We start from the raw sequence: 24,214 nt of genomic DNA, 5'->3' as shown, positions 1-24,214 counted from the left end.
TTCATCATTAAATGCTTAATACAAGGCAGTGTTGCTGATGAAATAGTGCAAGAGCACACCCTCGTGGACAAAATGCTTACAGCACCTGGTATTCCCAGGCGGTCTCCAATCCAAGTACTAACCAGGCCCGACCCTGCTTAGCTTCCGAGATCAGACGAGATCGGGCGTACCCAGGCTGGTATGGCCGTAAGCGAGAAACAATCTCTTGCTACAACATATATAGTCAAAGTGAGTCTGATAAAACAGACATTTAGTCAATTCATCATTAAATGCTTAATACAAGGCAGTGTTGCTGATGAAATAGTGCAAGAGCACACCCTCGTGGACAAAATGCTTACAGCACCTGGTATTCCCAGGCGGTCTCCCATCCAAGTACTAACCAGGCCCGACCCTGCTTAGCTTCCGAGATCAGACGAGATCGGGCGTACCCAGGCTGGTATGGCCGTAAGCGAGAAACAATCTCTTGCTACAACATATATAGTCAAAGTGAGTGTGATAAACAGACATTGCATTTTCACCAATTAGATAAGCAGCTTGAACTTTGTGTCACTGAAAAAGTAGAAGAAATTACAAACACTGTTCCCATCACTTTTTAGCACAGGTAGTTGGATAAAATACAAACTTTATTTCCTTTCATCATTTGAACAGGGCAAAGGAGCACAAAGCACACACAAGCTGCATTCAGCAACAATATTCTTGTTTGTCTTATAAATACAAGGCAGATGCTAATTGAAAACACAAGGAAATTTGATCCTATTAAAAAGGCAGGAAGCTGCATTTAGTCAATTCATCATTAAATGCTTACTACAAGGCAGTGTTGCTGATGAAATAGTGCAGGGGCACACCCTCGTGGACAAAATGCTTACAGCACCTGGTATTCCCAGGCGGTCTCCCATCCAAGTACTAACCAGGCCCGACCCTGCTTAGCTTCCGAGATCAGACGAGATCGGGCGTACCCAGGCTGGTATGGCCGTAAGCGAGAAACAATCTCTTGCTACAACATATATAGTCAAAGTGAGTCTGATAAAACAGACATTTAGTCAATTCATCATTAAATGCTTAATACAAGGCAGTGTTGCTGATGAAATAGTGCAAGAGCACACCCTCGTGGACAAAATGCTTACAGCACCTGGTATTCCCAGGCGGTCTCCCATCCAAGTACTAACCAGGCCCGACCCTGCTTAGCTTCCGAGATCAGACGAGATTGGGCGTACCCAGGCTGGTATGGCCGTAAGCGAGAAACAACCTCTTGCTACAACATATATAGTCAAAGTGAGTGTGATAAACAGACATTGCATTTTCACCAATTAGATAAGCAGCTTGAACTTTGTGTCACTGAAAAAGTAGAAGAAATTACAAACACTGTTCCCATCACTTTTTAGCACAGGTAGTTGGATAAAATACAAACTTTATTTCCTTTCATCATTTGAACAGGGCAAAGGAGCACAAAGCACACACAAGCTGCATTCAGCAACAATATTCTTGTTTGTCTTATAAATACAAGGCAGATGCTAATTGAAAACACAAGGAAATTTGATCCTATTAAAAAGGCAGGAAGCTGCATTTAGTCAATTCATCATTAAATGCTTACTACAAGGCAGTGTTGCTGATGAAATAGTGCAGGGGCACACCCTCGTGGACAAAATGCTTACAGCACCTGGTATTCCCAGGCGGTCTCCCATCCAAGTACTAACCAGGCCCGACCCTGCTTAGCTTCCGAGATCAGACGAGATCGGGCGTACCCAGGCTGGTATGGCCGTAAGCGAGAAACAATCTCTTGCTACAACATATATAGTCAAAGTGAGTCTGATAAAACAGACATTTAGTCAATTCATCATTAAATGCTTAATACAAGGCAGTGTTGCTGATGAAATAGTGCAAGAGCACACCCTCGTGGACAAAATGCTTACAGCACCTGGTATTCCCAGGCGGTCTCCCATCCAAGTACTAACCAGGCCCGACCCTGCTTAGCTTCCGAGATCAGACGAGATCGGGCGTACCCAGGCTGGTATGGCCGTAAGCGAGAAACAATCTCTTGCTACAACATATATAGTCAAAGTGAGTCTGATAAAACAGACATTTAGTCAATTCATCATTAAATGCTTAATACAAGGCAGTGTTGCTGATGAAATAGTGCAAGAGCACACCCTCGTGGACAAAATGCTTACAGCACCTGGTATTCCCAGGCGGTCTCCCATCCAAGTACTAACCAGGCCCGACCCTGCTTAGCTTCCGAGATCAGACGAGATCGGGCGTACCCAGGCTGGTATGGCCGTAAGCGAGAAACAATCTCTTGCTACAACATATATAGTCAAAGTGAGTGTGATAAACAGACATTGCATTTTCACCAATTAGATAAGCAGCTTGAACTTTGTGTCACTGAAAAAGTAGAAGAAATTACAAACACTGTTCCCATCACTTTTTAGCACAGGTAGTTGGATAAAATACAAACTTTATTTCCTTTCATCATTTGAACAGGGCAAAGGAGCACAAAGCACACACAAGCTGCATTCAGCAACAATATTCTTGTTTGTCTTATAAATACAAGGCAGATGCTAATTGAAAACACAAGGAAATTTGATCCTATTAAAAAGGCAGGAAGCTGCATTTAGTCAATTCATCATTAAATGCTTACTACAAGGCAGTGTTGCTGATGAAATAGTGCAGGGGCACACCCTCGTGGACAAAATGCTTACAGCACCTGGTATTCCCAGGCGGTCTCCCATCCAAGTACTAACCAGGCCCGACCCTGCTTAGCTTCCGAGATCAGACGAGATCGGGCGTACCCAGGCTGGTATGGCCGTAAGCGAGAAACAATCTCTTGCTACAACATATATAGTCAAAGTGAGTCTGATAAAACAGACATTTAGTCAATTCATCATTAAATGCTTAATACAAGGCAGTGTTGCTGATGAAATAGTGCAAGAGCACACCCTCGTGGACAAAATGCTTACAGCACCTGGTATTCCCAGGCGGTCTCCCATCCAAGTACTAACCAGGCCCGACCCTGCTTAGCTTCCGAGATCAGACGAGATTGGGCGTACCCAGGCTGGTATGGCCGTAAGCGAGAAACAACCTCTTGCTACAACATATATAGTCAAAGTGAGTGTGATAAACAGACATTGCATTTTCACCAATTAGATAAGCAGCTTGAACTTTGTGTCACTGAAAAAGTAGAAGAAATTACAAACACTGTTCCCATCACTTTTTAGCACAGGTAGTTGGATAAAATACAAACTTTATTTCCTTTCATCATTTGAACAGGGCAAAGGAGCACAAAGCACACACAAGCTGCATTCAGCAACAATATTCTTGTTTGTCTTATAAATACAAGGCAGATGCTAATTGAAAACACAAGGAAATTTGATCCTATTAAAAAGGCAGGAAGCTGCATTTAGTCAATTCATCATTAAATGCTTACTACAAGGCAGTGTTGCTGATGAAATAGTGCAGGGGCACACCCTCGTGGACAAAATGCTTACAGCACCTGGTATTCCCAGGCGGTCTCCCATCCAAGTACTAACCAGGCCCGACCCTGCTTAGCTTCCGAGATCAGACGAGATCGGGCGTACCCAGGCTGGTATGGCCGTAAGCGAGAAACAATCTCTTGCTACAACATATATAGTCAAAGTGAGTCTGATAAAACAGACATTTAGTCAATTCATCATTAAATGCTTAATACAAGGCAGTGTTGCTGATGAAATAGTGCAAGAGCACACCCTCGTGGACAAAATGCTTACAGCACCTGGTATTCCCAGGCGGTCTCCCATCCAAGTACTAACCAGGCCCGACCCTGCTTAGCTTCCGAGATCAGACGAGATCGGGCGTACCCAGGCTGGTATGGCCGTAAGCGAGAAACAATCTCTTGCTACAACATATATAGTCAAAGTGAGTCTGATAAAACAGACATTTAGTCAATTCATCATTAAATGCTTAATACAAGGCAGTGTTGCTGATGAAATAGTGCAAGAGCACACCCTCGTGGACAAAATGCTTACAGCACCTGGTATTCCCAGGCGGTCTCCCATCCAAGTACTAACCAGGCCCGACCCTGCTTAGCTTCCGAGATCAGACGAGATCGGGCGTACCCAGGCTGGTATGGCCGTAAGCGAGAAACAATCTCTTGCTACAACATATATAGTCAAAGTGAGTCTGATAAAACAGACATTTAGTCAATTCATCATTAAATGCTTAATACAAGGCAGTGTTGCTGATGAAATAGTGCAAGAGCACACCCTCGTGGACAAAATGCTTACAGCACCTGGTATTCCCAGGCGGTCTCCAATCCAAGTACTAACCAGGCCCGACCCTGCTTAGCTTCCGAGATCAGACGAGATCGGGCGTACCCAGGCTGGTATGGCCGTAAGCGAGAAACAATCTCTTGCTACAACATATATAGTCAAAGTGAGTCTGATAAAACAGACATTTAGTCAATTCATCATTAAATGCTTAATACAAGGCAGTGTTGCTGATGAAATAGTGCAAGAGCACACCCTCGTGGACAAAATGCTTACAGCACCTGGTATTCCCAGGCGGTCTCCCATCCAAGTACTAACCAGGCCCGACCCTGCTTAGCTTCCGAGATCAGACGAGATCGGGCGTACCCAGGCTGGTATGGCCGTAAGCGAGAAACAATCTCTTGCTACAACATATATAGTCAAAGTGAGTGTGATAAACAGACATTGCATTTTCACCAATTAGATAAGCAGCTTGAACTTTGTGTCACTGAAAAAGTAGAAGAAATTACAAACACTGTTCCCATCACTTTTTAGCACAGGTAGTTGGATAAAATACAAACTTTATTTCCTTTCATCATTTGAACAGGGCAAAGGAGCACAAAGCACACACAAGCTGCATTCAGCAACAATATTCTTGTTTGTCTTATAAATACAAGGCAGATGCTAATTGAAAACACAAGGAAATTTGATCCTATTAAAAAGGCAGGAAGCTGCATTTAGTCAATTCATCATTAAATGCTTACTACAAGGCAGTGTTGCTGATGAAATAGTGCAGGGGCACACCCTCGTGGACAAAATGCTTACAGCACCTGGTATTCCCAGGCGGTCTCCCATCCAAGTACTAACCAGGCCTGACCCTGCTTAGCTTCCGAGATCAGACGTGATCGGGCGTACCCAGGCTGGTATGGCCGTAAGCGAGAAACAATCTCTTGCTACAACATATATAGTCAAAGTGAGTGTGATAAACAGACATTGCATTTTCACCAATTAGATAAGCAGCTTGAACTTTGTGTCACTGAAAAAGTAGAAGAAATTACAAACACTGTTCCCATCACTTTTTAGCACAGGTAGTTGGATAAAATACAAACTTTATTTCCTTTCATCATTTGAACAGGGCAAAGGAGCACAAAGCACACACAAGCTGCATTCAGCAACAATATTCTTGTTTGTCTTATAAATACAAGGCAGATGCTAATTGAAAACACAAGGAAATTTGATCCTATTAAAAAGGCAGGAAGCTGCATTTAGTCAATTCATCATTAAATGCTTACTACAAGGCAGTGTTGCTGATGAAATAGTGCAGGGGCACACCCTCGTGGACAAAATGCTTACAGCACCTGGTATTCCCAGGCGGTCTCCCATCCAAGTACTAACCAGGCCCGACCCTGCTTAGCTTCCGAGATCAGACGAGATCGGGCGTACCCAGGCTGGTATGGCCGTAAGCGAGAAACAATCTCTTGCTACAACATATATAGTCAAAGTGAGTGTGATAAACAGACATTGCATTTTCACCAATTAGATAAGCAGCTTGAACTTTGTGTCACTGAAAAAGTAGAAGAAATTACAAACACTGTTCCCATCACTTTTTAGCACAGGTAGTTGGATAAAATACAAACTTTATTTCCTTTCATCATTTGAACAGGGCAAAGGAGCACAAAGCACACACAAGCTGCATTCAGCAACAATATTCTTGTTTGTCTTATAAATACAAGGCAGATGCTAATTGAAAACACAAGGAAATTTGATCCTATTAAAAAGGCAGGAAGCTGCATTTAGTCAATTCATCATTAAATGCTTACTACAAGGCAGTGTTGCTGATGAAATAGTGCAGGGGCACACCCTCGTGGACAAAATGCTTACAGCACCTGGTATTCCCAGGCGGTCTCCCATCCAAGTACTAACCAGGCCCGACCCTGCTTAGCTTCCGAGATCAGACGAGATCGGGCGTACCCAGGCTGGTATGGCCGTAAGCGAGAAACAATCTCTTGCTACAACATATATAGTCAAAGTGAGTCTGATAAAACAGACATTTAGTCAATTCATCATTAAATGCTTAATACAAGGCAGTGTTGCTGATGAAATAGTGCAAGAGCACACCCTCGTGGACAAAATGCTTACAGCACCTGGTATTCCCAGGCGGTCTCCCATCCAAGTACTAACCAGGCCCGACCCTGCTTAGCTTCCGAGATCAGACGAGATCGGGCGTACCCAGGCTGGTATGGCCGTAAGCGAGAAACAATCTCTTGCTACAACATATATAGTCAAAGTGAGTGTGATAAACAGACATTGCATTTTCACCAATTAGATAAGCAGCTTGAACTTTGTGTCACTGAAAAAGTAGAAGAAATTACAAACACTGTTCCCATCACTTTTTAGCACAGGTAGTTGGATAAAATACAAACTTTATTTCCTTTCATCATTTGAACAGGGCAAAGGAGCACAAAGCACACACAAGCTGCATTCAGCAACAATATTCTTGTTTGTCTTATAAATACAAGGCAGATGCTAATTGAAAACACAAGGAAATTTGATCCTATTAAAAAGGCAGGAAGCTGCATTTAGTCAATTCATCATTAAATGCTTACTACAAGGCAGTGTTGCTGATGAAATAGTGCAGGGGCACACCCTCGTGGACAAAATGCTTACAGCACCTGGTATTCCCAGGCGGTCTCCCATCCAAGTACTAACCAGGCCCGACCCTGCTTAGCTTCCGAGATCAGACGAGATCGGGCGTACCCAGGCTGGTATGGCCGTAAGCGAGAAACAATCTCTTGCTACAACATATATAGTCAAAGTGAGTCTGATAAAACAGACATTTAGTCAATTCATCATTAAATGCTTACTACAAGGCAGTGTTGCTGATGAAATAGTGCAAGAGCACACCCTCGTGGACAAAATGCTTACAGCACCTGGTATTCCCAGGCGGTCTCCCATCCAAGTACTAACCAGGCCCGACCCTGCTTAGCTTCCGAGATCAGACGAGATCGGGCGTACCCAGGCTGGTATGGCCGTAAGCGAGAAAAAATCTCTTGCTACAACATATATAGTCAAAGTGAGTGTGATAAACAGACATTGCATTTTCACCAATTAGATAAGCAGCTTGAACTTTGTGTCACTGAAAAAGTAGAAGAAATTACAAACACTGTTCCCATCACTTTTTACCACAGGTAGTTGGATAAAATACAAACTTTATTTCCTTTCATCATTTGAACAGGGCAAAGGAGCACAAAGCACACACAAGCTGCATTCAGCAACAATATTCTTGTTTGTCTTATAAATACAAGGCAGATGCTAATTGAAAACACAAGGAAATTTGATCCTATTAAAAAGGCAGGAAGCTGCATTTAGTCAATTCATCATTAAATGCTTACTACAAGGCAGTGTTGCTGATGAAATAGTGCAGGGGCACACCCTCGTGGACAAAATGCTTACAGCACCTGGTATTCCCAGGCGGTCTCCCATCCAAGTACTAACCAGGCCCGACCCTGCTTAGCTTCCGAGATCAGACGAGATCGGGCGTACCCAGGCTGGTATGGCCGTAAGCGAGAAACAATCTCTTGCTACAACATATATAGTCAAAGTGAGTGTGATAAACAGACATTGCATTTTCACCAATTAGATAAGCAGCTTGAACTTTGTGTCACTGAAAAAGTAGAAGAAATTACAAACACTGTTCCCATCACTTTTTAGCACAGGTAGTTGGATAAAATACAAACTTTATTTCCTTTCATCATTTGAACAGGGCAAAGGAGCACAAAGCACACACAAGCTGCATTCAGCAACAATATTCTTGTTTGTCTTATAAATACAAGGCAGATGCTAATTGAAAACACAAGGAAATTTGATCCTATTAAAAAGGCAGGAAGCTGCATTTAGTCAATTCATCATTAAATGCTTACTACAAGGCAGTGTTGCTGATGAAATAGTGCAGGGGCACACCCTCGTGGACAAAATGCTTACAGCACCTGGTATTCCCAGGCGGTCTCCCATCCAAGTACTAACCAGGCCCGACCCTGCTTAGCTTCCGAGATCAGACGAGATCGGGCGTACCCAGGCTGGTATGGCCGTAAGCGAGAAACAATCTCTTGCTACAACATATATAGTCAAAGTGAGTGTGATAAACAGACATTGCATTTTCACCAATTAGATAAGCAGCTTGAACTTTGTGTCACTGAAAAAGTAGAAGAAATTACAAACACTGTTCCCATCACTTTTTAGCACAGGTAGTTGGATAAAATACAAACTTTATTTCCTTTCATCATTTGAACAGGGCAAAGGAGCACAAAGCACACACAAGCTGCATTCAGCAACAATATTCTTGTTTGTCTTATAAATACAAGGCAGATGCTAATTGAAAACACAAGGAAATTTGATCCTATTAAAAAGGCAGGAAGCTGCATTTAGTCAATTCATCATTAAATGCTTACTACAAGGCAGTGTTGCTGATGAAATAGTGCAGGGGCACACCCTCGTGGACAAAATGCTTACAGCACCTGGTATTCCCAGGCGGTCTCCCATCCAAGTACTAACCAGGCCCGACCCTGCTTAGCTTCCGAGATCAGACGAGATCGGGCGTACCCAGGCTGGTATGGCCGTAAGCGAGAAACAATCTCTTGCTACAACATATATAGTCAAAGTGAGTCTGATAAAACAGACATTTAGTCAATTCATCATTAAATGCTTAATACAAGGCAGTGTTGCTGATGAAATAGTGCAAGAGCACACCCTCGTGGACAAAATGCTTACAGCACCTGGTATTCCCAGGCGGTCTCCCATCCAAGTACTAACCAGGCCCGACCCTGCTTAGCTTCCGAGATCAGACGAGATTGGGCGTACCCAGGCTGGTATGGCCGTAAGCGAGAAACAACCTCTTGCTACAACATATATAGTCAAAGTGAGTGTGATAAACAGACATTGCATTTTCACCAATTAGATAAGCAGCTTGAACTTTGTGTCACTGAAAAAGTAGAAGAAATTACAAACACTGTTCCCATCACTTTTTAGCACAGGTAGTTGGATAAAATACAAACTTTATTTCCTTTCATCATTTGAACAGGGCAAAGGAGCACAAAGCACACACAAGCTGCATTCAGCAACAATATTCTTGTTTGTCTTATAAATACAAGGCAGATGCTAATTGAAAACACAAGGAAATTTGATCCTATTAAAAAGGCAGGAAGCTGCATTTAGTCAATTCATCATTAAATGCTTACTACAAGGCAGTGTTGCTGATGAAATAGTGCAGGGGCACACCCTCGTGGACAAAATGCTTACAGCACCTGGTATTCCCAGGCGGTCTCCCATCCAAGTACTAACCAGGCCCGACCCTGCTTAGCTTCCGAGATCAGACGAGATCGGGCGTACCCAGGCTGGTATGGCCGTAAGCGAGAAACAATCTCTTGCTACAACATATATAGTCAAAGTGAGTCTGATAAAACAGACATTTAGTCAATTCATCATTAAATGCTTAATACAAGGCAGTGTTGCTGATGAAATAGTGCAAGAGCACACCCTCGTGGACAAAATGCTTACAGCACCTGGTATTCCCAGGCGGTCTCCCATCCAAGTACTAACCAGGCCCGACCCTGCTTAGCTTCCGAGATCAGACGAGATCGGGCGTACCCAGGCTGGTATGGCCGTAAGCGAGAAACAATCTCTTGCTACAACATATATAGTCAAAGTGAGTCTGATAAAACAGACATTTAGTCAATTCATCATTAAATGCTTAATACAAGGCAGTGTTGCTGATGAAATAGTGCAAGAGCACACCCTCGTGGACAAAATGCTTACAGCACCTGGTATTCCCAGGCGGTCTCCCATCCAAGTACTAACCAGGCCCGACCCTGCTTAGCTTCCGAGATCAGACGAGATCGGGCGTACCCAGGCTGGTATGGCCGTAAGCGAGAAACAATCTCTTGCTACAACATATATAGTCAAAGTGAGTCTGATAAAACAGACATTTAGTCAATTCATCATTAAATGCTTAATACAAGGCAGTGTTGCTGATGAAATAGTGCAAGAGCACACCCTCGTGGACAAAATGCTTACAGCACCTGGTATTCCCAGGCGGTCTCCAATCCAAGTACTAACCAGGCCCGACCCTGCTTAGCTTCCGAGATCAGACGAGATCGGGCGTACCCAGGCTGGTATGGCCGTAAGCGAGAAACAATCTCTTGCTACAACATATATAGTCAAAGTGAGTCTGATAAAACAGACATTTAGTCAATTCATCATTAAATGCTTAATACAAGGCAGTGTTGCTGATGAAATAGTGCAAGAGCACACCCTCGTGGACAAAATGCTTACAGCACCTGGTATTCCCAGGCGGTCTCCCATCCAAGTACTAACCAGGCCCGACCCTGCTTAGCTTCCGAGATCAGACGAGATCGGGCGTACCCAGGCTGGTATGGCCGTAAGCGAGAAACAATCTCTTGCTACAACATATATAGTCAAAGTGAGTGTGATAAACAGACATTGCATTTTCACCAATTAGATAAGCAGCTTGAACTTTGTGTCACTGAAAAAGTAGAAGAAATTACAAACACTGTTCCCATCACTTTTTAGCACAGGTAGTTGGATAAAATACAAACTTTATTTCCTTTCATCATTTGAACAGGGCAAAGGAGCACAAAGCACACACAAGCTGCATTCAGCAACAATATTCTTGTTTGTCTTATAAATACAAGGCAGATGCTAATTGAAAACACAAGGAAATTTGATCCTATTAAAAAGGCAGGAAGCTGCATTTAGTCAATTCATCATTAAATGCTTACTACAAGGCAGTGTTGCTGATGAAATAGTGCAGGGGCACACCCTCGTGGACAAAATGCTTACAGCACCTGGTATTCCCAGGCGGTCTCCCATCCAAGTACTAACCAGGCCCGACCCTGCTTAGCTTCCGAGATCAGACGAGATCGGGCGTACCCAGGCTGGTATGGCCGTAAGCGAGAAACAATCTCTTGCTACAACATATATAGTCAAAGTGAGTCTGATAAAACAGACATTTAGTCAATTCATCATTAAATGCTTACTACAAGGCAGTGTTGCTGATGAAATAGTGCAAGAGCACACCCTCGTGGACAAAATGCTTACAGCACCTGGTATTCCCAGGCGGTCTCCCATCCAAGTACTAACCAGGCCCGACCCTGCTTAGCTTCCGAGATCAGACGAGATCGGGTGTACCCAGGCTGGTATGGCCGTAAGCGAGAAACAATCTCTTGCTACAATATATATAGTCAAAGTGAGTGTGATAAACAGACATTGCATTTTCACCAATTAGATAAGCAGCTTGAACTTTGTGTCACTGAAAAAGTAGAAGAAATTACAAACACTGTTCCCATCACTTTTTAGCACAGGTAGTTGGATAAAATACAAACTTTATTTCCTTTCATCATTTGAACAGGTCAAAGGAGCACAAAGCACACACAAGCTGCATTCAGCAACAATATTCTTGTTTGTCTTATAAATACAAGGCAGATGCTAATTGAAAACACAAGGAAATTTGATCCTATTAAAAAGGCAGGAAGCTGCATTTAGTCAATTCATCATTAAATGCTTACTACAAGGCAGTGTTGCTGATGAAATAGTGCAGGGGCACACCCTCGTGGACAAAATGCTTACAGCACCTGGTATTCCCAGGCGGTCTCCCATCCAAGTACTAACCAGGCCCGACCCTGCTTAGCTTCCGAGATCAGACGAGATCGGGCGTACCCAGGCTGGTATGGCCGTAAGCGAGAAACAATCTCTTGCTACAACATATATAGTCAAAGTGAGTCTGATAAAACAGACATTTAGTCAATTCATCATTAAATGCTTAATACAAGGCAGTGTTGCTGATGAAATAGTGCAAGAGCACACCCTCGTGGACAAAATGCTTACAGCACCTGGTATTCCCAGGCGGTCTCCCATCCAAGTACTAACCAGGCCCGACCCTGCTTAGCTTCCGAGATCAGACGAGATCGGGCGTACCCAGGCTGGTATGGCCGTAAGCGAGAAACAATCTCTTGCTACAACATATATAGTCAAAGTGAGTGTGATAAACAGACATTGCATTTTCACCAATTAGATAAGCAGCTTGAACTTTGTGTCACTGAAAAAGTAGAAGAAATTACAAACACTGTTCCCATCACTTTTTAGCACAGGTAGTTGGATAAAATACAAACTTTATTTCCTTTCATCATTTGAACAGGGCAAAGGAGCACAAAGCACACACAAGCTGCATTCAGCAACAATATTCTTGTTTGTCTTATAAATACAAGGCAGATGCTAATTGAAAACACAAGGAAATTTGATCCTATTAAAAAGGCAGGAAGCTGCATTTAGTCAATTCATCATTAAATGCTTACTACAAGGCAGTGTTGCTGATGAAATAGTGCAGGGGCACACCCTCGTGGACAAAATGCTTACAGCACCTGGTATTCCCAGGCGGTCTCCCATCCAAGTACTAACCAGGCCCGACCCTGCTTAGCTTCCGAGATCAGACGAGATCGGGCGTACCCAGGCTGGTATGGCCGTAAGCGAGAAACAATCTCTTGCTACAACATATATAGTCAAAGTGAGTGTGATAAACAGACATTGCATTTTCACCAATTAGATAAGCAGCTTGAACTTTGTGTCACTGAAAAAGTAGAAGAAATTACAAACACTGTTCCCATCACTTTTTAGCACAGGTAGTTGGATAAAATACAAACTTTATTTCCTTTCATCATTTGAACAGGGCAAAGGAGCACAAAGCACACACAAGCTGCATTCAGCAACAATATTCTTGTTTGTCTTATAAATACAAGGCAGATGCTAATTGAAAACACAAGGAAATTTGATCCTATTAAAAAGGCAGGAAGCTGCATTTAGTCAATTCATCATTAAATGCTTACTACAAGGCAGTGTTGCTGATGAAATAGTGCAGGGGCACACCCTCGTGGACAAAATGCTTACAGCACCTGGTATTCCCAGGCGGTCTCCCATCCAAGTACTAACCAGGCCCGACCCTGCTTAGCTTCCGAGATCAGACGAGATCGGGCGTACCCAGGCTGGTATGGCCGTAAGCGAGAAACAATCTCTTGCTACAACATATATAGTCAAAGTGAGTGTGATAAACAGACATTGCATTTTCACCAATTAGATAAGCAGCTTGAACTTTGTGTCACTGAAAAAGTAGAAGAAATTACAAACACTGTTCCCATCACTTTTTAGCACAGGTAGTTGGATAAAATACAAACTTTATTTCCTTTCATCATTTGAACAGGGCAAAGGAGCACAAAGCACACACAAGCTGCATTCAGCAACAATATTCTTGTTTGTCTTATAAATACAAGGCAGATGCTAATTGAAAACACAAGGAAATTTGATCCTATTAAAAAGGCAGGAAGCTGCATTTAGTCAATTCATCATTAAATGCTTACTACAAGGCAGTGTTGCTGATGAAATAGTGCAGGGGCACACCCTCGTGGACAAAATGCTTACAGCACCTGGTATTCCCAGGCGGTCTCCCATCCAAGTACTAACCAGGCCCGACCCTGCTTAGCTTCCGAGATCAGACGAGATCGGGCGTACCCAGGCTGGTATGGCCGTAAGCGAGAAACAATCTCTTGCTACAACATATATAGTCAAAGTGAGTGTGATAAACAGACATTGCATTTTCACCAATTAGATAAGCAGCTTGAACTTTGTGTCACTGAAAAAGTAGAAGAAATTACAAACACTGTTTCCATCACTTTTTAGCACAGGTAGTTGGATAAAATACAAACTTTATTTCCTTTCATCATTTGAACAGGGCAAAGGAGCACAAAGCACACACAAGCTGCATTCAGCAACAATATTCTTGTTTGTCTTATAAATACAAGGCAGATGCTAATTGAAAACACAAGGAAATTTGATCCTATTAAAAAGGCAGGAAGCTGCATTTAGTCAATTCATCATTAAATGCTTACTACAAGGCAGTGTTGCTGATGAAATAGTGCAGGGGCACACCCTCGTGGACAAAATGCTTACAGCACCTGGTATTCCCAGGCGGTCTCCCATCCAAGTACTAACCAGGCCCGACCCTGCTTAGCTTCCGAGATCAGACGAGATCGGGCGTACCCAGGCTGGTATAGCCGTAAGCGAGAAACAATCTCTTGCTACAACATATATAGTCAAAGTGAGTCTGATAAAACAGACATTTAGTCAATTCATCATTAAATGCTTAATACAAGGCAGTGTTGCTGATGAAATAGTGCAAGAGCACACCCTCGTGGACAAAATGCTTACAGCACCTGGTATTCCCAGGCGGTCTCCCATCCAAGTACTAACCAGGCCCGACCCTGCTTAGCTTCCGAGATCAGACGAGATCGGGCGTACCCAGGCTGGTATGGCCGTAAGCGAGAAAAAATCTCTTGCTACAACATATATAGTCAAAGTGAGTGTGATAAACAGACATTGCATTTTCACCAATTAGATAAGCAGCTTGAACTTTGTGTCACTGAAAAAGTAGAAGAAATTACAAACACTGTTCCCATCACTTTTTAGCACAGGTAGTTGGATAAAATACAAACTTTATTTCCTTTCATCATTTGAACAGGGCAAAGGAGCACAAAGCACACACAAGCTGCATTCAGCAACAATATTCTTGTTTGTCTTATAAATACAAGGCAGATGCTAATTGAAAACACAAGGAAATTTGATCCTATTAAAAAGGCAGGAAGCTGCATTTAGTCAATTCATCATTAAATGCTTACTACAAGGCAGTGTTGCTGATGAAATAGTGCAGGGGCACACCCTCGTGGACAAAATGCTTACAGCACCTGGTATTCCCAGGCGGTCTCCCATCCAAGTACTAACCAGGCCCGACCCTGCTTAGCTTCCGAGATCAGACGAGATCGGGCGTACCCAGGCTGGTATGGCCGTAAGGGAGAGATCGGGCGTACCCAGGCTGGTATGGCCGTAAGGGAGAAACAATCTCTTGCTACAACATATATAGTCAAAGTGAGTGTGATAAACAGACATTGCATTTTCACCAATTAGATAAGCAGCTTGAACTTTGTGTCACTGAAAAAGTAGAAGAAATTACAAACACTGTTCCCATCACTTTTTAGCACAGGTAGTTGGATAAAATACAAACTTTATTTCCTTTCATCATTTGAACAGGGCAAAGGAGCACAAAGCACACACAAGCTGCATTCAGCAACAATATTCTTGTTTGTCTTATAAATACAAGGCAGATGCTAATTGAAAACACAAGGAAATTTGATCCTATTAAAAAGGCAGGAAGCTGCATTTAGTCAATTCATCATTAAATGCTTACTACAAGGCAGTGTTGCTGATGAAATAGTGCAGGGGCACACCCTCGTGGACAAAATGCTTACAGCACCTGGTATTCCCAGGCGGTCTCCCATCCAAGTACTAACCAGGCCCGACCCTGCTTAGCTTCCGAGATCAGACGAGATCGGGCGTACCCAGGCTGGTATGGCCGTAAGCGAGAAACAATCTCTTGCTACAACATATATAGTCAAAGTGAGTGTGATAAACAGACATTGCATTTTCACCAATTAGATAAGCAGCTTGAACTTTGTGTCACTGAAAAAGTAGAAGAAATTACAAACACTGTTCCCATCACTTTTTAGCACAGGTAGTTGGATAAAATACAAACTTTATTTCCTTTCATCATTTGAACAGGGCAAAGGAGCACAAAGCACACACAAGCTGCATTCAGCAACAATATTCTTGTTTGTCTTATAAATACAAGGCAGATGCTAATTGAAAACACAAGGAAATTTGATCCTATTAAAAAGGCAGGAAGCTGCATTTAGTCAATTCATCATTAAATGCTTACTACAAGGCAGTGTTGCTGATGAAATAGTGCAGGGGCACACCCTCGTGGACAAAATGCTTACAGCACCTGGTACTCCCAGGCGGTCTCCCATCCAAGTACTAACCAGGCCCGACCCTGCTTAGCTTCCGAGATCAGACGAGATCGGGCGTACCCAGGCTGGTATGGCCGTAAGCGAGAAACAATCTCTTGCTACAACATATATAGTCAAAGTGAGTGTGATAAACAGACATTGCATTTTCACCAATTAGATAAGCAGCTTGAACTTTGTGTCACTGAAAAAGTAGAAGAAATTACAAACACTGTTCCCATCACTTTTTACCACAGGTAGTTGGATAAAATACAAACTTTATTTCCTTTCATCATTTGAACAGGGCAAAGGAGCACAAAGCACACACAAGCTGCATTCAGCAACAATATTCTTGTTTGTCTTATAAATACAAGGCAGATGCTAATTGAAAACACAAGGAAATTTGATCCTATTAAAAAGGCAGGAAGCTGCATTTAGTCAATTCATCATTAAATGCTTACTACAAGGCAGTGTTGCTGATGAAATAGTGCAGGGGCACACCCTCGTGGACAAAATGCTTACAGCACCTGGTATTCCCAGGGGGTCTCCCATCCAAGTACTAACCAGGCCCGACCCTGCTTAGCTTCCGAGATCAGACGAGATCGGGCGTACCCAGGCTGGTATGGCCGTAAGCGAGAAACAATCTCTTGCTAAAACATATATAGTCAAAGTGAGTGTGATAAACAGACATTGCATTTTCACCAATTAGATAAGCAGCTTGAACTTTGTGTCACTGAAAAAGTAGAAGAAATTACAAACACTGTTCCCATCACTTTTTAGCACAGGTAGTTGGATAAAATACAAACTTTATTTCCTTTCATCATTTGAACAGGGCAAAGGAGCACAAAGCACACACAAGCTGCATTCAGCAACAATATTCTTGTTTGTCTTATAAATACAAGGCAGATGCTAATTGAAAACACAAGGAAATTTGATCCTATTAAAAAGGCAGGAAGCTGCATTTAGTCAATTCATCATTAAATGCTTACTACAAGGCAGTGTTGCTGATGAAATAGTGCAGGGGCACACCCTCGTGGACAAAATGCTTACAGCACCTGGTATTCCCAGGCGGTCTCCCATCCAAGTACTAACCAGGCCCGACCCTGCTTAGCTTCCGAGATCAGACGAGATCGGGCGTACCCAGGCTGGTATGGCCGTAAGCGAGAAACAATCTCTTGCTACAACATATATAGTCAAAGTGAGTGTGATAAACAGACATTGCATTTTCACCAATTAGATAAGCAGCTTGAACTTTGTGTCACTGAAAAAGTAGAAGAAATTACAAACACTGTTTCCATCACTTTTTAGCACAGGTAGTTGGATAAAATACAAACTTTATTTCCTTTCATCATTTGAACAGGGCAAAGGAGCACAAAGCACACACAAGCTGCATTCAGCAACAATATTCTTGTTTGTCTTATAAATACAAGGCAGATGCTAATTGAAAACACAAGGAAATTTGATCCTATTAAAAAGGCAGGAAGCTGCATTTAGTCAATTCATCATTAAATGCTTACTACAAGGCAGTGTTGCTGATGAAATAGTGCAGGGGCACACCCTCGTGGACAAAATGCTTACAGCACCTGGTATTCCCAGGCGGTCTCCCATCCAAGTACTAACCAGGCCCGACCCTGCTTAGCTTCCGAGATCAGACGAGATCGGGCGTACCCAGGCTGGTATGGCCGTAAGCGAGAAACAATCTCTTGCTACAACATATATAGTCAAAGTGAGTGTGATAAACAGACATTGCATTTCCACCAATTAGATAAGCAGCTTGAACTTTGTGTCACTGAAAAAGTAGAAGAAATTACAAACACTCTTCCCATCACTTTTTAGCACAGGTAGTTGGATAAAATACAAACTTTATTTCCTTTCATCATTTGAACAGGGCAAAGGAGCACAAAGCACACACAAGCTGCATTCAGCAACAATATTCTTGTTTGTCTTATAAATACAAGGCAGATGCTAATTGAAAACACAAGGAAATTTGATCCTATTAAAAAGGCAGGAAGCTGCATTTAGTCAATTCATCATTAAATGCTTACTACAAGGCAGTGTTGCTGATGAAATAGTGCAGGGGCACACCCTCGTGGACAAAATGCTTACAGCACCTGGTACTCCCAGGCGGTCTCCCATCCAAGTACTAACCAGGCCCGACCCTGCTTAGCTTCCGAGATCAGACGAGATCGGGCGTACCCAGGCTGGTATGGCCGTAAGCGAGAAACAATCTCTTGCTACAACATATATAGTCAAAGTGAGTGTGATAAACAGACATTGCATTTTCACCAATTAGATAAGCAGCTTGAACTTTGTGTCACTGAAAAAGTAGAAGAAATTACAAACACTGTTCCCATCACTTTTTACCACAGGTAGTTGGATAAAATACAAACTTTATTTCCTTTCATCATTTGAACAGGGCAAAGGAGCACAAAGCACACACAAGCTGCATTCAGCAACAATATTCTTGTTTGTCTTATAAATACAAGGCAGATGCTAATTGAAAACACAAGGAAATTTGATCCTATTAAAAAGGCAGGAAGCTGCATTTAGTCAATTCATCATTAAATGCTTACTACAAGGCAGTGTTGCTGATGAAATAGTGCAGGGGCACACCCTCGTGGACAAAATGCTTACAGCACCTGGTATTCCCAGGGGGTCTCCCATCCAAGTACTAACCAGGCCCGACCCTGCTTAGCTTCCGAGATCAGACGAGATCGGGCGTACCCAGGCTGGTATGGCCGTAAGCGAGAAACAATCTCTTGCTAAAACATATATAGTCAAAGTGAGTGTGATAAACAGACATTGCATTTTCACCAATTAGATAAGCAGCTTGAACTTTGTGTCACTGAAAAAGTAGAAGAAATTACAAACACTGTTCCCATCACTTTTTAGCACAGGTAGTTGGATAAAATACAAACTTTATTTCCTTTCATCATTTGAACAGGGCAAAGGAGCACAAAGCACACACAAGCTGCATTCAGCAACAATATTCTTGTTTGTCTTATAAATACAAGGCAGATGCTAATTGAAAACACAAGGAAATTTGATCCTATTAAAAAGGCAGGAAGCTGCATTTAGTCAATTCATCATTAAATGCTTACTACAAGGCAGTGTTGCTGATGAAATAGTGCAGGGGCACACCCTCGTGGACAAAATGCTTACAGCACCTGGTATTCCCAGGCGGTCTCCCATCCAAGTACTAACCAGGCCCGACCCTGCTTAGCTTCCGAGATCAGACGAGATCGGGCGTACCCAGGCTGGTATGGCCGTAAGCGAGAAACAATCTCTTGCTACAACATATATAGTCAAAGTGAGTGTGATAAACAGACATTGCATTTTCACCAATTAGATAAGCAGCTTGAACTTTGTGTCACTGAAAAAGTAGAAGAAATTACAAACACTGTTTCCATCACTTTTTAGCACAGGTAGTTGGATAAAATACAAACTTTATTTCCTTTCATCATTTGAACAGGGCAAAGGAGCACAAAGCACACACAAGCTGCATTCAGCAACAATATTCTTGTTTGTCTTATAAATACAAGGCAGATGCTAATTGAAAACACAAGGAAATTTGATCCTATTAAAAAGGCAGGAAGCTGCATTTAGTCAATTCATCATTAAATGCTTACTACAAGGCAGTGTTGCTGATGAAATAGTGCAGGGGCACACCCTCGTGGACAAAATGCTTACAGCACCTGGTATTCCCAGGCGGTCTCCCATCCAAGTACTAACCAGGCCCGACCCTGCTTAGCTTCCGAGATCAGACGAGATCGGGCGTACCCAGGCTGGTATGGCCGTAAGCGAGAAACAATCTCTTGCTACAACATATATAGTCAAAGTGAGTGTGATAAACAGACATTGCATTTTCACCAATTAGATAAGCAGCTTGAACTTTGTGTCACTGAAAAAGTAGAAGAAATTACAAACACTGTTCCCATTACTTTTTAGCACAGGTAGTTGGATAAAATACAAACTTTATTTCCTTTCATCATTTGAACAGGGCAAAGGAGCACAAAGCACACACAAGCTGCATTCAGCAACAATATTCTTGTTTGTCTTATAAATACAAGGCAGATGCTAATTGAAAACACAAGGAAATTTGATCCTATTAAAAAGGCAGGAAGCTGCATTTAGTCAATTCATCATTAAATGCTTACTACAAGGCAGTGTTGCTGATGAAATAGTGCAGGGGCACACCCTCGTGGACAAAATGCTTACAGCACCTGGTATTCCCAGGCGGTCCCCCATCCAAGTACTAACCAGGCCCGACCCTGCTTAGCTTCCGAGATCAGACGAGATCGGGCGTACCCAGGCTGGTATGGCCGTAAGCGAGAAACAATCTCTTGCTACAACATATATAGTCAAAGTGAGTCTGATAAAACAGACATTTAGTCAATTCATCATTAAATGCTTAATACAAGGCAGTGTTGCTGATGAAATAGTGCAAGAGCACACCCTCGTGGACAAAATGCTTACAGCACCTGGTATTCCCAGGCGGTCTCCCATCCAAGTACTAACCAGGCCCGACCCTGCTTAGCTTCCGAGATCAGACGAGATCGGGCGTACCCAGGCTGGTATGGCCGTAAGCAAGAAACAATCTCTTGCTACAACATATATAGTCAAAGTGAGTGTGATAAACAGACATTGCATTTTCACCAATTAGATAAGCAGCTTGAACTTTGTGTCACTGAAAAAGTAGAAGAAATTACAAACACTGTTCCCATCACTTTTTAGCACAGGTAGTTGGATAAAATACAAACTTTATTTCCTTTCATCATTTGAACAGGGCAAAGGAGCACAAAGCACACACAAGCTGCATTCAGCAACAATATTCTTGTTTGTCTTATAAATACAAGGCAGATGCTAATTGAAAACACAAGGAAATTTGATCCTATTAAAAAGGCAGGAAGCTGCATTTAGTCAATTCATCATTAAATGCTTACTACAAGGCAGTGTTGCTGATGAAATAGTGCAGGGGCACACCCTCGTGGACAAAATGCTTACAGCACCTGGTATTCCCAGGCGGTCTCCCATCCAAGTACTAACCAGGCCCGACCCTGCTTAGCTTCCGAGATCAGACGAGATCGGGCGTACCCAGGCTGGTATGGCCGTAAGCGAGAAACAATCTCTTGCTACAAAATATATAGTCAAAGTGAGTCTGATAAAACAGACATTTAGTCAATTCATCATTAAATGCTTAATACAAGGCAGTGTTGCTGATGAAATAGTGCAAGAGCACACCCTCGTGGACAAAATGCTTACAGCACCTGGTATTCCCAGGCGGTCTCCCATCCAAGTACTAACCAGGCCCGACCCTGCTTAGCTTCCGAGATCAGACGAGATCGGGCGTACCCAGGCTGGTATGGCCGTAAGCGAGAAACAATCTCTTGCTACAACATATATAGTCAAAGTGAGTGTGATAAACAGACATTGCATTTTCACCAATTAGATAAGCAGCTTGAACTTTGTGTCACTGAAAAAGTAGAAGAAATTACAAACACTGTTCCCATCACTTTTTAGCACAGGTAGTTGGATAAAATACAAACTTTATTTCCTTTCATCATTTGAACAGGGCAAAGGAGCACAAAGCACACACAAGCTGCATTCAGCAACAATATTCTTGTTTGTCTTATAAATACAAGGCAGATGCTAATTGAAAACACAAGGAAATTTGATCCTATTAAAAAGGCAGGAAGCTGCATTTAGTCAATTCATCATTAAATGCTTACTACAAGGCAGTGTTGCTGATGAAATAGTGCAGGGGCACACCCTCGTGGACAAAATGCTTACAGCACCTGGTATTCCCAGGCGGTCTCCCATCCAAGTACTAACCAGGCCCGACCCTGCTTAGCTTCCGAGATCAGACGAGATCGGGCGTACCCAGGCTGGTATGGCCGTAAGCGAGAAACAATCTCTTGCTACAACATATATAGTCAAAGTGAGTCTGATAAAACAGACATTTAGTCAATTCATCATTAAATGCTTAATACAAGGCAGTGTTGCTGATGAAATAGTGCAAGAGCACACCCTCGTGGACAAAATGCTTACAGCACCTGGTATTCCCAGGCGGTCTCCCATCCAAGTACTAACCAGGCCCGACCCTGCTTAGCTTCCGAGATCAGACGAGATCGGGCGTACCCAGGCTGGTATGGCCGTAAGCAAGAAACAATCTCTTGCTACAACATATATAGTCAAAGTGAGTGTGATAAACAGACATTGCATTTTCACCAATTAGATAAGCAGCTTGAACTTTGTGTCACTGAAAAAGTAGAAGAAATTACAAACACTGTTCCCATCACTTTTTAGCACAGGTAGTTGGATAAAATACAAACTTTATTTCCTTTCATCATTTGAACAGGGCAAAGGAGCACAAAGCACACACAAGCTGCATTCAGCAACAATATTCTTGTTTGTCTTATAAATACAAGGCAGATGCTAATTGAAAACACAAGGAAATTTGATCCTATTAAAAAGGCAGGAAGCTGCATTTAGTCAATTCATCATTAAATGCTTACTACAAGGCAGTGTTGCTGATGAAATAGTGCAGGGGCACACCCTCGTGGACAAAATGCTTACAGCACCTGGTATTCCCAGGCGGTCTCCCATCCAAGTACTAACCAGGCCCGACCCTGCTTAGCTTCCGAGATCAGGCGTACCCAGGCTGGTATGGCCGTAAGCGAGAAACAATCTCTTGCTACAAAATATATAGTCAAAGTGAGTCTGATAAAACAGACATTTAGTCAATTCATCATTAAATGCTTAATACAAGGCAGTGTTGCTGATGAAATAGTGCAAGAGCACACCCTCGTGGACAAAATGCTTACAGCACCTGGTATTCCCAGGCGGTCTCCCATCCAAGTACTAACCAGGCCCGACCCTGCTTAGCTTCCGAGATCAGATGAGATCGGGCGTACCCAGGCTGGTATGGCCGTAAGCGAGAAACAATCTCTTGCTACAACATATATAGTCAAAGTGAGTGTGATAAACAGACATTGCATTTTCACCAATTAGATAAGCAGCTTGAACTTTGTGTCACTGAAAAAGTAGAAGAAATTACAAACACTGTTCCCATCACTTTTTAGCACAGGTAGTTGGATAAAATACAAACTTTATTTCCTTTCATCATTTGAACAGGGCAAAGGAGCACAAAGCACACACAAGCTGCATTCAGCAACAATATTCTTGTTTGTCTTATAAATACAAGGCAGATGCTAATTGAAAACACAAGGAAATTTGATCCTATTAAAAAGGCAGGAAGCTGCATTTAGTCAATTCATCATTAAATGCTTACTACAAGGCAGTGTTGCTGATGAAATAGTGCAGGGGCACACCCTCGTGGACAAAATGCTTACAGCACCTGGTATTCCCAGGCGGTCTCCCATCCAAGTACTAACCAGGCCCGACCCTGCTTAGCTTCCGAGATCAGACGAGATCGGGCGTACCCAGGCTGGTATGGCCGTAAGCGAGAAACAATCTCTTGCTACAACATATATAGTCAAAGTGAGTCTGATAAAACAGACATTTAGTCAATTCATCATTAAATGCTTAATACAAGGCAGTGTTGCTGATGAAATAGTGCAAGAGCACACCCTCGTGGACAAAATGCTTACAGCACCTGGTATTCCCAGGCGGTCTCCCATCCAAGTACTAACCAGGCCCGACCCTGCTTAGCTTCCGAGATCAGACGAGATCGGGCGTACCCAGGCTGGTATGGCCGTAAGCGAGAAACAATCTCTTGCTACAACATATATAGTCAAAGTGAGTGTGATAAACAGACATTGCATTTTCACCAATTAGATAAGCAGCTTGAACTTTGTGTCACTGAAAAAGTAGAAGAAATTACAAACACTGTTCCCATCACTTTTTAGCACAGGTAGTTGGATAAAATACAAACTTTATTTCCTTTCATCATTTGAACAGGGCAAAGGAGCACAAAGCACACACAAGCTGCATTCAGCAACAATATTCTTGTTTGTCTTATAAATACAAGGCAGATGCTAATTGAAAACACAAGGAAATTTGATCCTATTAAAAAGGCAGGAAGCTGCATTTAGTCAATTCATCATTAAATGCTTACTACAAGGCAGTGTTGCTGATGAA

General features: G+C 42.6%; 57 non-coding genes and 1 pseudogene across 57 annotated transcripts; all 58 read right to left on the bottom strand.

Annotated features, from left to right (window-relative positions):
- Positions 1-73: 73 nt before the first annotated feature.
- On the bottom strand, positions 74-192 carry LOC145886706 (5S ribosomal RNA). Its single transcript, XR_014398291.1, has one exon. It is a non-coding gene; the product is annotated as a 5S ribosomal RNA (ribosomal RNA).
- Positions 193-331: 139 nt separating this feature from the next.
- On the bottom strand, positions 332-450 carry LOC145855332 (5S ribosomal RNA). The gene has a single exon (XR_014376219.1). It is a non-coding gene; the product is annotated as a 5S ribosomal RNA (ribosomal RNA).
- A 409-nt stretch (positions 451-859) lies between these two features.
- LOC145855331 (5S ribosomal RNA) lies at positions 860-978 on the bottom strand. Its single transcript, XR_014376218.1, has one exon. It is a non-coding gene; the product is annotated as a 5S ribosomal RNA (ribosomal RNA).
- Positions 979-1,117: 139 nt separating this feature from the next.
- LOC145885958 (5S ribosomal RNA) lies at positions 1,118-1,236 on the bottom strand. The gene has a single exon (XR_014397542.1). It is a non-coding gene; the product is annotated as a 5S ribosomal RNA (ribosomal RNA).
- Positions 1,237-1,645: 409 nt separating this feature from the next.
- On the bottom strand, positions 1,646-1,764 carry LOC145855330 (5S ribosomal RNA). Its single transcript, XR_014376217.1, has one exon. It is a non-coding gene; the product is annotated as a 5S ribosomal RNA (ribosomal RNA).
- A 139-nt stretch (positions 1,765-1,903) lies between these two features.
- LOC145855329 (5S ribosomal RNA) lies at positions 1,904-2,022 on the bottom strand. Its single transcript, XR_014376216.1, has one exon. It is a non-coding gene; the product is annotated as a 5S ribosomal RNA (ribosomal RNA).
- Positions 2,023-2,161: 139 nt separating this feature from the next.
- Positions 2,162-2,280, bottom strand: LOC145855328 (5S ribosomal RNA). Its single transcript, XR_014376215.1, has one exon. It is a non-coding gene; the product is annotated as a 5S ribosomal RNA (ribosomal RNA).
- Positions 2,281-2,689: 409 nt separating this feature from the next.
- Positions 2,690-2,808, bottom strand: LOC145855327 (5S ribosomal RNA). Its single transcript, XR_014376214.1, has one exon. It is a non-coding gene; the product is annotated as a 5S ribosomal RNA (ribosomal RNA).
- A 139-nt stretch (positions 2,809-2,947) lies between these two features.
- LOC145885957 (5S ribosomal RNA) lies at positions 2,948-3,066 on the bottom strand. Its single transcript, XR_014397541.1, has one exon. It is a non-coding gene; the product is annotated as a 5S ribosomal RNA (ribosomal RNA).
- Positions 3,067-3,475: 409 nt separating this feature from the next.
- LOC145855326 (5S ribosomal RNA) lies at positions 3,476-3,594 on the bottom strand. Its single transcript, XR_014376213.1, has one exon. It is a non-coding gene; the product is annotated as a 5S ribosomal RNA (ribosomal RNA).
- Positions 3,595-3,733: 139 nt separating this feature from the next.
- On the bottom strand, positions 3,734-3,852 carry LOC145855325 (5S ribosomal RNA). Its single transcript, XR_014376212.1, has one exon. It is a non-coding gene; the product is annotated as a 5S ribosomal RNA (ribosomal RNA).
- Positions 3,853-3,991: 139 nt separating this feature from the next.
- On the bottom strand, positions 3,992-4,110 carry LOC145855324 (5S ribosomal RNA). The gene has a single exon (XR_014376211.1). It is a non-coding gene; the product is annotated as a 5S ribosomal RNA (ribosomal RNA).
- Positions 4,111-4,249: 139 nt separating this feature from the next.
- LOC145886705 (5S ribosomal RNA) lies at positions 4,250-4,368 on the bottom strand. Its single transcript, XR_014398290.1, has one exon. It is a non-coding gene; the product is annotated as a 5S ribosomal RNA (ribosomal RNA).
- Positions 4,369-4,507: 139 nt separating this feature from the next.
- LOC145855323 (5S ribosomal RNA) lies at positions 4,508-4,626 on the bottom strand. Its single transcript, XR_014376210.1, has one exon. It is a non-coding gene; the product is annotated as a 5S ribosomal RNA (ribosomal RNA).
- Positions 4,627-5,035: 409 nt separating this feature from the next.
- On the bottom strand, positions 5,036-5,154 carry LOC145886257 (5S ribosomal RNA). The gene has a single exon (XR_014397841.1). It is a non-coding gene; the product is annotated as a 5S ribosomal RNA (ribosomal RNA).
- Positions 5,155-5,563: 409 nt separating this feature from the next.
- Positions 5,564-5,682, bottom strand: LOC145855321 (5S ribosomal RNA). Its single transcript, XR_014376208.1, has one exon. It is a non-coding gene; the product is annotated as a 5S ribosomal RNA (ribosomal RNA).
- Positions 5,683-6,091: 409 nt separating this feature from the next.
- LOC145855320 (5S ribosomal RNA) lies at positions 6,092-6,210 on the bottom strand. The gene has a single exon (XR_014376207.1). It is a non-coding gene; the product is annotated as a 5S ribosomal RNA (ribosomal RNA).
- A 139-nt stretch (positions 6,211-6,349) lies between these two features.
- Positions 6,350-6,468, bottom strand: LOC145855319 (5S ribosomal RNA). The gene has a single exon (XR_014376206.1). It is a non-coding gene; the product is annotated as a 5S ribosomal RNA (ribosomal RNA).
- Positions 6,469-6,877: 409 nt separating this feature from the next.
- LOC145855318 (5S ribosomal RNA) lies at positions 6,878-6,996 on the bottom strand. The gene has a single exon (XR_014376205.1). It is a non-coding gene; the product is annotated as a 5S ribosomal RNA (ribosomal RNA).
- Positions 6,997-7,135: 139 nt separating this feature from the next.
- On the bottom strand, positions 7,136-7,254 carry LOC145855317 (5S ribosomal RNA). Its single transcript, XR_014376204.1, has one exon. It is a non-coding gene; the product is annotated as a 5S ribosomal RNA (ribosomal RNA).
- A 409-nt stretch (positions 7,255-7,663) lies between these two features.
- On the bottom strand, positions 7,664-7,782 carry LOC145855316 (5S ribosomal RNA). Its single transcript, XR_014376203.1, has one exon. It is a non-coding gene; the product is annotated as a 5S ribosomal RNA (ribosomal RNA).
- A 409-nt stretch (positions 7,783-8,191) lies between these two features.
- LOC145855315 (5S ribosomal RNA) lies at positions 8,192-8,310 on the bottom strand. The gene has a single exon (XR_014376202.1). It is a non-coding gene; the product is annotated as a 5S ribosomal RNA (ribosomal RNA).
- A 409-nt stretch (positions 8,311-8,719) lies between these two features.
- Positions 8,720-8,838, bottom strand: LOC145855314 (5S ribosomal RNA). Its single transcript, XR_014376201.1, has one exon. It is a non-coding gene; the product is annotated as a 5S ribosomal RNA (ribosomal RNA).
- A 139-nt stretch (positions 8,839-8,977) lies between these two features.
- LOC145885956 (5S ribosomal RNA) lies at positions 8,978-9,096 on the bottom strand. The gene has a single exon (XR_014397540.1). It is a non-coding gene; the product is annotated as a 5S ribosomal RNA (ribosomal RNA).
- Positions 9,097-9,505: 409 nt separating this feature from the next.
- LOC145855313 (5S ribosomal RNA) lies at positions 9,506-9,624 on the bottom strand. Its single transcript, XR_014376200.1, has one exon. It is a non-coding gene; the product is annotated as a 5S ribosomal RNA (ribosomal RNA).
- A 139-nt stretch (positions 9,625-9,763) lies between these two features.
- LOC145855312 (5S ribosomal RNA) lies at positions 9,764-9,882 on the bottom strand. Its single transcript, XR_014376199.1, has one exon. It is a non-coding gene; the product is annotated as a 5S ribosomal RNA (ribosomal RNA).
- Positions 9,883-10,021: 139 nt separating this feature from the next.
- LOC145855310 (5S ribosomal RNA) lies at positions 10,022-10,140 on the bottom strand. Its single transcript, XR_014376197.1, has one exon. It is a non-coding gene; the product is annotated as a 5S ribosomal RNA (ribosomal RNA).
- A 139-nt stretch (positions 10,141-10,279) lies between these two features.
- On the bottom strand, positions 10,280-10,398 carry LOC145886704 (5S ribosomal RNA). The gene has a single exon (XR_014398289.1). It is a non-coding gene; the product is annotated as a 5S ribosomal RNA (ribosomal RNA).
- A 139-nt stretch (positions 10,399-10,537) lies between these two features.
- Positions 10,538-10,656, bottom strand: LOC145855309 (5S ribosomal RNA). Its single transcript, XR_014376196.1, has one exon. It is a non-coding gene; the product is annotated as a 5S ribosomal RNA (ribosomal RNA).
- A 409-nt stretch (positions 10,657-11,065) lies between these two features.
- LOC145855308 (5S ribosomal RNA) lies at positions 11,066-11,184 on the bottom strand. The gene has a single exon (XR_014376195.1). It is a non-coding gene; the product is annotated as a 5S ribosomal RNA (ribosomal RNA).
- A 139-nt stretch (positions 11,185-11,323) lies between these two features.
- On the bottom strand, positions 11,324-11,442 carry LOC145854991 (5S ribosomal RNA). Its single transcript, XR_014375878.1, has one exon. It is a non-coding gene; the product is annotated as a 5S ribosomal RNA (ribosomal RNA).
- A 409-nt stretch (positions 11,443-11,851) lies between these two features.
- Positions 11,852-11,970, bottom strand: LOC145855307 (5S ribosomal RNA). The gene has a single exon (XR_014376194.1). It is a non-coding gene; the product is annotated as a 5S ribosomal RNA (ribosomal RNA).
- Positions 11,971-12,109: 139 nt separating this feature from the next.
- On the bottom strand, positions 12,110-12,228 carry LOC145855306 (5S ribosomal RNA). The gene has a single exon (XR_014376193.1). It is a non-coding gene; the product is annotated as a 5S ribosomal RNA (ribosomal RNA).
- A 409-nt stretch (positions 12,229-12,637) lies between these two features.
- On the bottom strand, positions 12,638-12,756 carry LOC145855305 (5S ribosomal RNA). The gene has a single exon (XR_014376192.1). It is a non-coding gene; the product is annotated as a 5S ribosomal RNA (ribosomal RNA).
- Positions 12,757-13,165: 409 nt separating this feature from the next.
- On the bottom strand, positions 13,166-13,284 carry LOC145855304 (5S ribosomal RNA). Its single transcript, XR_014376191.1, has one exon. It is a non-coding gene; the product is annotated as a 5S ribosomal RNA (ribosomal RNA).
- Positions 13,285-13,693: 409 nt separating this feature from the next.
- On the bottom strand, positions 13,694-13,812 carry LOC145855303 (5S ribosomal RNA). Its single transcript, XR_014376190.1, has one exon. It is a non-coding gene; the product is annotated as a 5S ribosomal RNA (ribosomal RNA).
- Positions 13,813-14,221: 409 nt separating this feature from the next.
- On the bottom strand, positions 14,222-14,340 carry LOC145882038 (5S ribosomal RNA). Its single transcript, XR_014393605.1, has one exon. It is a non-coding gene; the product is annotated as a 5S ribosomal RNA (ribosomal RNA).
- Positions 14,341-14,479: 139 nt separating this feature from the next.
- LOC145855302 (5S ribosomal RNA) lies at positions 14,480-14,598 on the bottom strand. Its single transcript, XR_014376189.1, has one exon. It is a non-coding gene; the product is annotated as a 5S ribosomal RNA (ribosomal RNA).
- Positions 14,599-15,007: 409 nt separating this feature from the next.
- On the bottom strand, positions 15,008-15,126 carry LOC145884966 (5S ribosomal RNA). The gene has a single exon (XR_014396546.1). It is a non-coding gene; the product is annotated as a 5S ribosomal RNA (ribosomal RNA).
- A 447-nt stretch (positions 15,127-15,573) lies between these two features.
- Positions 15,574-15,692, bottom strand: LOC145855301 (5S ribosomal RNA). The gene has a single exon (XR_014376188.1). It is a non-coding gene; the product is annotated as a 5S ribosomal RNA (ribosomal RNA).
- Positions 15,693-16,101: 409 nt separating this feature from the next.
- On the bottom strand, positions 16,102-16,220 carry LOC145881943 (5S ribosomal RNA). The gene has a single exon (XR_014393511.1). It is a non-coding gene; the product is annotated as a 5S ribosomal RNA (ribosomal RNA).
- A 409-nt stretch (positions 16,221-16,629) lies between these two features.
- Positions 16,630-16,748, bottom strand: LOC145857534 (5S ribosomal RNA). Its single transcript, XR_014378433.1, has one exon. It is a non-coding gene; the product is annotated as a 5S ribosomal RNA (ribosomal RNA).
- A 409-nt stretch (positions 16,749-17,157) lies between these two features.
- Positions 17,158-17,276, bottom strand: LOC145855299 (5S ribosomal RNA). Its single transcript, XR_014376186.1, has one exon. It is a non-coding gene; the product is annotated as a 5S ribosomal RNA (ribosomal RNA).
- A 409-nt stretch (positions 17,277-17,685) lies between these two features.
- LOC145855298 (5S ribosomal RNA) lies at positions 17,686-17,804 on the bottom strand. The gene has a single exon (XR_014376185.1). It is a non-coding gene; the product is annotated as a 5S ribosomal RNA (ribosomal RNA).
- Positions 17,805-18,213: 409 nt separating this feature from the next.
- Positions 18,214-18,332, bottom strand: LOC145881942 (5S ribosomal RNA). Its single transcript, XR_014393510.1, has one exon. It is a non-coding gene; the product is annotated as a 5S ribosomal RNA (ribosomal RNA).
- A 409-nt stretch (positions 18,333-18,741) lies between these two features.
- On the bottom strand, positions 18,742-18,860 carry LOC145857532 (5S ribosomal RNA). Its single transcript, XR_014378431.1, has one exon. It is a non-coding gene; the product is annotated as a 5S ribosomal RNA (ribosomal RNA).
- Positions 18,861-19,269: 409 nt separating this feature from the next.
- LOC145855297 (5S ribosomal RNA) lies at positions 19,270-19,388 on the bottom strand. The gene has a single exon (XR_014376184.1). It is a non-coding gene; the product is annotated as a 5S ribosomal RNA (ribosomal RNA).
- A 409-nt stretch (positions 19,389-19,797) lies between these two features.
- Positions 19,798-19,916, bottom strand: LOC145855296 (5S ribosomal RNA). The gene has a single exon (XR_014376183.1). It is a non-coding gene; the product is annotated as a 5S ribosomal RNA (ribosomal RNA).
- A 409-nt stretch (positions 19,917-20,325) lies between these two features.
- LOC145857740 (5S ribosomal RNA) lies at positions 20,326-20,444 on the bottom strand. Its single transcript, XR_014378641.1, has one exon. It is a non-coding gene; the product is annotated as a 5S ribosomal RNA (ribosomal RNA).
- Positions 20,445-20,583: 139 nt separating this feature from the next.
- On the bottom strand, positions 20,584-20,702 carry LOC145855295 (5S ribosomal RNA). Its single transcript, XR_014376182.1, has one exon. It is a non-coding gene; the product is annotated as a 5S ribosomal RNA (ribosomal RNA).
- Positions 20,703-21,111: 409 nt separating this feature from the next.
- On the bottom strand, positions 21,112-21,230 carry LOC145855294 (5S ribosomal RNA). The gene has a single exon (XR_014376181.1). It is a non-coding gene; the product is annotated as a 5S ribosomal RNA (ribosomal RNA).
- A 139-nt stretch (positions 21,231-21,369) lies between these two features.
- Positions 21,370-21,488, bottom strand: LOC145855293 (5S ribosomal RNA). The gene has a single exon (XR_014376180.1). It is a non-coding gene; the product is annotated as a 5S ribosomal RNA (ribosomal RNA).
- Positions 21,489-21,897: 409 nt separating this feature from the next.
- Positions 21,898-22,016, bottom strand: LOC145855292 (5S ribosomal RNA). The gene has a single exon (XR_014376179.1). It is a non-coding gene; the product is annotated as a 5S ribosomal RNA (ribosomal RNA).
- A 139-nt stretch (positions 22,017-22,155) lies between these two features.
- Positions 22,156-22,274, bottom strand: LOC145855291 (5S ribosomal RNA). The gene has a single exon (XR_014376178.1). It is a non-coding gene; the product is annotated as a 5S ribosomal RNA (ribosomal RNA).
- A 409-nt stretch (positions 22,275-22,683) lies between these two features.
- Positions 22,684-22,792, bottom strand: LOC145853277 (uncharacterized; annotated as a pseudogene).
- A 139-nt stretch (positions 22,793-22,931) lies between these two features.
- LOC145855898 (5S ribosomal RNA) lies at positions 22,932-23,050 on the bottom strand. Its single transcript, XR_014376786.1, has one exon. It is a non-coding gene; the product is annotated as a 5S ribosomal RNA (ribosomal RNA).
- Positions 23,051-23,459: 409 nt separating this feature from the next.
- On the bottom strand, positions 23,460-23,578 carry LOC145855290 (5S ribosomal RNA). Its single transcript, XR_014376177.1, has one exon. It is a non-coding gene; the product is annotated as a 5S ribosomal RNA (ribosomal RNA).
- Positions 23,579-23,717: 139 nt separating this feature from the next.
- On the bottom strand, positions 23,718-23,836 carry LOC145855288 (5S ribosomal RNA). Its single transcript, XR_014376175.1, has one exon. It is a non-coding gene; the product is annotated as a 5S ribosomal RNA (ribosomal RNA).
- Between the last annotated feature and the right edge of the window lie 378 nt (positions 23,837-24,214).

This window comes from Salmo salar, chromosome 08 (genome assembly GCF_965601325.2).
Source record: "Salmo salar chromosome 08, fSalSal1, whole genome shotgun sequence".
NCBI classification, from domain to species: domain Eukaryota; kingdom Metazoa; phylum Chordata; class Actinopteri; order Salmoniformes; family Salmonidae; genus Salmo; species Salmo salar.
The sequence above is the reverse complement of the archived record's forward strand: the minus strand, read 5'-3'. Positions and strand labels throughout refer to the sequence as shown.